This window comes from Phodopus roborovskii, unplaced genomic scaffold (genome assembly GCF_943737965.1).
Source record: "Phodopus roborovskii unplaced genomic scaffold, PHOROB, whole genome shotgun sequence".
Lineage (NCBI taxonomy): Eukaryota > Metazoa > Chordata > Mammalia > Rodentia > Cricetidae > Phodopus > Phodopus roborovskii.
Window position 1 is genome coordinate 24,918,709 of NW_026125281.1, and position 9,444 is coordinate 24,928,152.

Consider the following 9,444-nt stretch of genomic DNA (forward strand, 5'->3'; position numbering starts at 1 on the left):
GCTTAGTTCTTACAGAAAATGCAAGTTTTATGGTTGATTTGATTATGTCCTTTTACCAACTAGTTTTTAAATGATGCCTTGCTTACTTAGATGATGCTCTGTGATGGTTCATTTTGACGAGAAGCACAAGAGGACAGAGAAAAGCCTGCAGGAGTACAGCACACCTCTGGAAGTGTCTGTGGCTCTTCCAAACGATTAAACATAAGGGAGCTTGAGGCATAATGAATGGACTAGACTTTGACAGACTCTTCCAGGTATTTTCCCCTTTGCTATGACTGAACATCTGGCAAGAAGCAATTTAAGAGAATACAGATTTAGGGCTGGAAAGTTAGATTAGCAGTTAGGAGCACTGGTTGCTCTTCCAGAGACCTGGGTTTGATTGCCAGCACCCAAACGATGGCTCACAGTTGCCCTTAATTCCAGTTTTAGGGCATCTAATACCCTTTACTGACCTCTGTTGTGGTGGATCAATCTTTTTTTTACACTATGAATATGTTCTGCTCTCACTGGTTTAATCAAGAGATAATGGCCAATAGGTAAGAAGAGAATAAGCCAGACTTGTGGACAGGGAAAAAGATAGTCCAGGGATGAAGAAGGGCAGAGTTAGGAGAAGGAGACTCTCGGAGAACGATGAACATGCTGTGCTGAAAAAAGGCACCACCACATGGTAGAGTGTAGATAAGAAATACGGGTTAATTTAATTTGTAAGGCTTGTAAGCGTACAAGCCTACGCTATCAGTTGCTCATTTATAATTAATAATAACTGTCTGTGTGGTTATTTTGGGAGCCTGTGGTCCCAACAACAAAAAAAATCATAGCTATACTCTATGGGCACCAGGCATACATGCATGCAGGTAAAACATTCATGCACATGATAGAATTTAAAAATAGAAAGAATATTTGGGCTTATGGTTTGTGGGTGTAGTCCATTGTGGTGGAAAGCCTGGCATCCAGAGCAGCTTCCAGCAGGAGCATGATGCTTCTCACTGGCAGGAAGTAGAGACTGGACAGGAAGCCTGCTGAGCTATAAATGTGAAACCCCTCCCTCTTCAGAGATTCATTTCTTCCAGCTCTTCCCCACCTCCCCAAGGCTCTACACCCTCTCATAACCACACCAGCTTGGAGACAAGTGTTCGCGAATATTAGCCTGTGGGGGGCATTTTAGATCCAAAAGAACAGATTGTGAGTATGGCAACAATATGGGAAATGACGGAGGGAGGAGGTGGGAATAAATTGATTGTTGGGGTATGCTTTGGGGAGCTATATCATATCCTGGCCCTTTATATTCACTTTTTTTTTTAAAATCCTCCTGGCTACCATGGTCCTAGCTGTTCTACTATGCCATCCTGGCCATGCTGGAATGAACTCCCCGAATGGCCAAAATGTTACCAGTGGTTCACGATCTGGGCTAGGCTTTTGCAAGTCTGTGCCTCTAATAGAAAGAACTGAAACCAGAGCTCCCACAGATTCACAGAAGTAGTAAGGTAACTGTTCGGGTGGAACCTCCAGCTTGCCCCATCCCTCTGTCTGTCTGTCTGTCTGTCTGTCTATCTATCCTCTCTCTCTCTTTTTTTCCTCTCTCTCATACACACACACACACACACACACACACACACACACACACACACACACAAACACACCTCTGTGCATTCAGGGAGTCACTGAACAAAGAAAAGGCACAAAAGGCCAATTCCAGATTCTTGGTTACTATTACCACTTCATCCCCTGTTGTTGTTAGTAACCCACATCCCTGCCTAACTGCTCAGCTTTTGCCCGTACTTGGACATACACCCAGCTTGTTGTGGACATGTCATCACTCCTTGACTACAACCCATAAAGTCTCCCCGCTTTGGTTTCCTGGGTGAGGCTTCTTTGGCCTCTATCTCTGGGACTGGAGAGCTCACCCAAGAGTTGGTTTGCTCAAATAAACCTGTTGTTACACTTTTTCAGTTTGGCTTGATCTTGCTTGCTGCATTATCAGAGGAACTTATCAAGGAGCTGGAAACCTACTAGTAACTTTATTTGAAAGCAAAACAATAATACATAGCTGATATATTAAAAAAATGTTAGAATTGACAGCAAGCCATATGAGTGCTGGTGCTCTGGGACCCCAAGCTACATCCTGGGGTCTCTTTATGAAGGATAAAATCAGGAGGAGCTGGTTGCTAAGGGTGGAGTTGGGGTGGTTCTCTATTTTGATTGATATGTGATATATTCATTTTCTGCACTCCAGGTGCCTCTCCTCATAATGCATATGGTTTTAATCATGCCCATATCCAATTACATATAGATGCAAGAGGTAAATAGGAGATTCTTCCTAAAAATCCATTTGAAGACTCAGTTTGCTCTACTGCACATACATCCAGAAACAGCTGAGCCCTGATCACCCTTTACATTTTTTGTTCTAAATTGGGATTATATTGGAATAGAAACTGTGTAAGTTTTTACTTATTGGGGGTGGTGGTGAGACAGGGATTCTCTGTGTTGCTCTAGCTGTTCTGGAACTCTCTCTGTAGACCAGGCTGATCTCTAACTCAGAGATCCCTCTGCCTCCCAAATGCTGGGATTAAAGGGATTAAGGCCCATCTTGTAGGGGCCTTTTCCTAATGAATGTTTGATGAGGGAGGGCCCAGGTGGTGTTGACAGTACCATCCCTGGGCAGATAGTCCTGGGAGGTATAAGAAAAGTAGGGAGTGTGAATTTGGAGAGGAAGCAGCATTTCTCCATGTTCTCTGCTTCAGTTCCTGCCTCCAAGTTCCTGCCCTGCCCTCTTGATGGACTGTGAGTGAAACAACCATTTCCTCCCAAAGCCTTTTCGCCATGTCATTTGACCCTGCAATAGAAACCTGAGACAACTCCCCTTTCTCAGATCTTGTCCCATTCATTTCAACTGAAAAACCTAGGCATACCTTTCTATATATTCTCAACATTCGTATCATGGGTAATTTACATACTTCATATGTATAAGATTGGGTGGGGGTGATGGTTTAGCAGCTAAGAGAGAAGTTTTTGTTCTTGCAAAAGACCCATGTTCAATTCCCAGCACCCACATGGCAGCTCATAACTGTCTGGAACTCTAGTTCTATGGAACCCAGTGCTTTCTTTGCAGGCACCAGGTATGCATGCACATGGTGCATGTACATATATGCAGGCAAAATTTTCATACACATAAAATAAAAATAAAATATTTTGCCATCATTTTTTAAATGACTAGCATTTGCTTTTCTGGTATTACTACTTTAGAAATCCTTATAAGGCTGTTTCTATAATTTGAAACTCAATTTGCTTCTTGTTTGTTTTATTTTTAATTAGGTTTTTCATTTTCCTTTAATTTTTAGATTTATTTATTTATTCATTTATTTGTTTGGATGCTTGCCTGCCCCTGTGTATCCTGTTCATGACTGGTGCTTGCAGAGGTCAGGAGATGGCACTGGATCCCCCGACTCTGAAGTATAGATGGTTGTGGGTTGTGGTGTAGGTAGGTAGTGGGATTGAACCTGGGTCCTCTGGAATAGCAGCGAGTGTTTCTCAATCGTTGAGCCATTTCCCCGGCTCCTTATTTGGTTTTTTGTTTGTTTGTTTGATTGGTTTTCTTTTTTCAGATAGGATTTCTCTGTGTAGCCTTGGCTATTCTGAAACTCATTTTGTAGACCAGGCTGGCTTCAAACTCAGAGATCTTCCTGACTCTGCCTGGGATTAAAGGTGTGTGCTTATACTCCCTGGCTCCTTGTTAGACTACCCTCAAACTCACACTCTTCATCATACCTGTCCCCCCACATCCTGGTACTATTAAGTTTGCATTGCTCCTCCAATTCTGATCTGTTTTTATTAGTGGTTACACAACGTCCTAGAGCCAGTAGAACTATCTGATTCCCTCAAACACGCCACTGGTTCTTTCTTATTACTTTATTATTGTCATTTTTATTAATTTCTGTGATCCCAAAATTGAACCCCTGCCTCATGCTTGCAAGGAAAGCACTCCACCACTGAACCATGCCCTTTGCACATTAATTCTTGCCAAGGCAATTCTCGTTGTCTCTTGACCTTTCGACATAGCCCAGGGTGGCTTAGAACTCATAGTTCTTTTGTATTGCCTTTTGTTGTTGTCTGGGTTCTCTAAAGGGACAGATTTTATAGAATGAATCTATACATTAAAGGGGAATTTATAGACACTGGCTACTCAGGGTTTGGTCCTAGTCTGGCCCTGGAGTCCCAAAGGACTCCTGGATAGCTGTTGTGCTCGGTCTGTGCTGGAATCCGGCAGTTGGATTTAATACTGCCCACACCAGTACGACAGATGCACTTGCGATGCGAGTGGGAATGTGCCAACGCAAACAAAAAGCCAAGTTTCTTCCTTCTGTGTCCGTTTACATAGGCTGCCATCAGAAGGTATGGCCGGGCTCATGGTGGCTCTTCCACCTTAAATAATCCAGCCAGGAAAAATTCCTCACAGATGTGCCCAGATGCCTGGGTTTTGGTTATTCTAGATGCAGTCTACTGACCACCAAAATTAGCCAATACACATCCTGAACTGGGCATAATGAACATATTCCCCACCGCACTAGCTAACATTCCATTACCGATAAGAGTTCATTAGATTTAATTCTTGTTATTATGGTGGCTTGAATGAGGACGCCCCGATAGCCTCACACTTTTAAATGTTTGGCTTCCAGTTGATGGAAGGGTTAGGAGGTGTGGCCGTTGTTGGAGGAAGTGTGCTTATTGGTGCTGGGTTTTGAGAATTTCAAAATCCCTCTCCCGGTCCAATCCCAATCTGTCTTCCTGCCTCTTGCCTGTGAATCAGAATGTAAACTCTCAGATACCCTCCAGCACCATGCCTGCCTGCCACCCAGCTCTCCACCACAGTAGTTATAGACTCCCCCTCTGAAGCTAAGCAAGCACCATATTAAATGTTCTTTTATAAGTTGTCTTGGACGTGGTGTCTCTTCTCAGCAATAGACAAGCCGTAAACGACATGAGGCCTTTGTGCCCATAGCTAAGCACAAGGGGAAACAGGAATGTTAAGCACACAGGCTTGTCTCTTCAATGGAAGGGCGGTGCATACCTGCTTTCCACTGGGAGTGGATGTAGTTAATAGCCTGGTGATCTGTGCTGTATGTAGGGCTAGGCCACATCTGAATCCTCCAGAATATTATGTTTATCCCAGACCTTTTCTCCCTGAACCTTTAGCTATGTTTCTCAATCAGCAGAACCCAACCTTAGGGGAGATTGTCACATGTACTTCATAGCCCGGCTACCTCTGCCCTATCTGTGTGGCTGAGACCACACTACATCCTAGGACCCTAAGGGGTAGAACCCATCTTCATAGTAGAGGTCATATGTATTCATGCTTTATTGCAATAACTGTCATGAGAAAAACTTTTCTCAAAGCTGTACTATGTTTAAATATGTCAAAGAAAACCTGCCCGCTGTCAGGCTTTAGAAGGTTAAACCAACACCAGCTAACTAAGTCCTGATGGCCCTGGATTTCCTTCTTGCCTCACACAGACGCTACTCTGCTAGCATTTGCAGGGACACTCACCAGAAGTCATTAATACAGCTACTATCAACAGTCTTGCAGTAAACATGGTTCTCTTTATGTCCTTAGATTCATTTTTTTTATTTGTTTATTTCCATAGTTTAAATCAGTGATTCTCAACCTCTGGGCTATGACCCTTTGGGAGGTCAAAGAACCTTTCACAGGGGTCCTATATCAGATAACCCAGTATATTCAATATTTACATTATGATTCGTAACAGTAGGAAAATTACAGTTACTAAGTAGCAATAAAATAATGTTATGGTTGGGGGTCACCATAGCATGAAGAACTGTATTAAAGGGTCATGGCATTAGGAAGGTTGAGAACCATTGGTTTAGATACTTTGGTGTTTTGAGACCCAAAGTTTAATTAGGGTTGCTTGCTTGAGCACAGGTCTTCTTGCTTGAGCACAGGTCGGGGGAAATTTCTTGGAGCACTGAACAGCGATTGACCAGAGAAGAAAACGACTCCCTCCTCCCCAGGAACCATTACCCACCAATAGCATCTCCAGAGGAGCCTTTTGAGTCTCTCCTAATTCAGATGGATTGTTGAGATGCTCCGTCTTGTGCAGGTCTTGTGATGGTAACCCAAGCCCCTGTAAGTTTGTGAGTACAACAGTCAGGTCATGTCAAGAAGACGACGACAGTTCATGGTGTTCTTGCTTATCCTACGGCTCTTACATTCAAACGCTCAGAAGGTGGAGAGGATGACAGTGACGAATCATTCAGAGCTCAGCAATCAACAACCACATATTCTCAGAACTTCATCCAGACAGAAGACTGCATTAACCAGTGTCCACTGCAAAAAGGAGCTATGCTGACCATGCAGGAAGAACTATTCTAGGGGCATGGACATCTGTATTCAGAAAACACCTCGACACAAGGTCCATTTAGAAAAACAACAGTAATAGGTTCTCTGCTCCCTGAAGATTATGACCTCCCAGCCATGAGATTTTTTGACAAGGTTTACGGTACCACGCATAAATCTCTTCTTACAGAACGGGCCTCAAATGCAATCAGAAAGTGGTTGGCTATGCCTGTGCCAGTGTTGCAACAATGGGTATATATTTTGCCTTGAAGGTTTTGCAGGCAGAATTCACAGCTGGGTAAAACTTTTTCTTTTTTCTCCCAGGAGTCTGCATTATACATTCTAGTACTATGAACACTAGCCAATAGGGAGGAAGCTACTGTTATGGACTATTATTTAAAGATGTGCTACATGTGTTTATGCTGTGGAATATTGAATGATGCAAAGATGTATTGCATTCTTTTATGTTGTATTTGTTTAACTCTGTGAAGCTATGTTACTTTGCCTGTCTAAACCACCTGATTGGTTTAATAAAGAGCTGAACAGTCAGTAGCTAGGCAGGAGAAATAGGTGGGACCTACTAGGCAGAGAGAATAAGTAGGAGGAGATCTAGGCTTGAAAGAGGAACGAGGAATGAAAAAAGGAGAGAAGGGTGCCAGAGGCCAGCTACCCAGCCGCACAGCTGGCCATGGAGTGTTTTATTTGTCTCCAACAATGGTAAATTTCTGCTGGTCTCTGAGGTTTGTCAGGCAGATGTGCTGGATAAACATTATTCTTCTCCTTTCTTCAAGAAATGTCAAGAGAAGCACTTATGTGGGTACATGTGTTGCCTGGACCCTCAGGTTAGGAACCCAAAGAACACTGAACTCTCGAAGCCATGCCTGGTGTCCCCCACACCCTCCTCTCTCTGTCTTCCCAGACAGGGTTACTCTGTGTAGCTTTGGAACTGGCTCTGTAGCCCAGGCTAACCTTGAACTCATAGAGATCCGCTTGCTTCTGCCTTCGTGGTGCTGGAACTAAAGGCATGTACCACCACTGCCTGGCTGCTGGTCTCTTGTTAATCACAGCTGATTATTCAGCTCCAGTCAACCAGTACCAATTGCCCTAGGAAAGCAAACTTTCATTTTCATGGTTTTGGTCTCTTGTTAATCACAGTTGATTTATTTCCCAGTGACCGGAATCACATGCTCTTAATTCAAAACATCACATAAATGGCCCTGATGGGTGGAGATTCCCATACAAAACACCTCAGCATATAAGGAGGAGAGAGAAAACAGGAGAGATGCCACAGCATTGTACTCAGACATATAACACACACTGGGGCTAAGACTGTCTCTGGCACAATGTGTGTATTCAAAAGACAATTGTTAAATAAAACTGACAGGGTCTGAATAGTGTCTTAAGCAACATTGATTGAGAAACATTCCAGTCTGTCCTGTGGCAAGATATCTAAGACTTATGACTCATAATAGTAGGTAGCGTAGCTTCACAGGTGTCAAGTTCAGACACTTTAAGATCAGGAATGAGAATCATAAAAACTTAAAGACCTCCCTGAGGCTTGTAATCAATCTACAGGAGTTTAGGAAGCACTAATTATTTTTTAAGGCATTCTTTGCTTTTTAGTTCCAGCCATCTTTTCTTGGTAATGGTAGTTTGCAGAAAGTTTAGCCTCGTTAGAGATTTTAATAGCACAAATGTGAATACATTCAATTTCAGATGGTGAGCTTCCAATAAAGACTTTGTGAAATGTATTTCCCCAACAGTGTAAAAAAAAAAAAAACTGTCATTAATTACTAGTTCAGAGAATACTATGTCTTTTCCTAAAATGCAAATTAACTTTAACAAAAATAAGTAACTTTATATTTCTGGATAACTGAGTCATCTTTTATTAGTATATTAGGAAATTTTTTATTTACTCAACCAGGTAGGTTATGTTTAACAGGCTATGCCCTTGCCCTTTGGACTTTCTTGCCCTTTTCTTTTCCTGTTTTCTATGTTCACAGTTTTAATTCAGGCTCAATGTTCCCTTACCACCACTCCCCCTCGTGGCTTTGGGAATAAAGCAAGCCAGACTTGTTTGTGCCCGTCTGCCGGAGGTCAGATAGTATTAGAGACCTGTCATTGTTTTCTACTGAGCTTTACTTTGCTCCCATTTCATTTTAGGCTTATTATAATACGATAACCAAGAACAAGGGACTCCAAAGAAACTCTGTGAAGCTCTAGTTGGCCTAAACTGGCCTTGAACCTGGAATGATCTTCCTTCAGCCTTTTTTTTTTTTTTTTTTTTTTTTTTTTTTTTACTTAGTACTAGGACTACTAGGCCTGAGCCACCTTGGCGGTCTGGTTTATAAATTTACTTACCAAGTATTGGAGGTAAGAGCTTAAGACTACAGTCCGGAACTCTCCCACACTCTTTCCAAATTTAAGCCCTTTGAAATTCCTTGTAACAAACAACAACAACCAATCCATGTATCTTTAATATATGAGCACACATCAGAATCAGACAGTAAAAGAGAACATCAACAATGAGTATGATGGATGTGTTATTTTCAGATCAGCCTGCGGGATCTGGGTTATAATCTAAGAAATACTTTGGAGAATAAATCACATATCTAACGCGACCCCTCGGTGACTACTACCAATAAAACAAGTGTGTCTTTACTTTGCTCAATAGAAAGCAGTGTTAACAAAACTTCATGATGAACTTGAGAAACTAAATGACAAACTCGTTCCAACGTCAAATCACCTCAGCCAACCCGAAAGCTCTTGGCGTCCTCAGCTTTGCAAGAAAGCGACTCCGAGCAGAAACGAACGAAATCTAAGAACGCCAGAGTGCCGACGTTCATAGTAAAAACTGCAAGGAAAAGTCTGAAGACCCTGAACAAAGATTCACAGACGCGGATGGAAGATTACGAGGTTTTTTTTATTAGCCCTGGAAGACGCGGCGGAGACGGAATACTGGGTTTGAATTTTCGAAAGCCGAAGCCGAAGCCCTGCCGCAGGAACTCTGGGAATTGTAGTCGCGAAGCAGCGACGGATCAGTACTCGGTGGACGGCGAGCCCCTCGGTCCAATTCAGTGTTCTGAGTTCTCATTGGT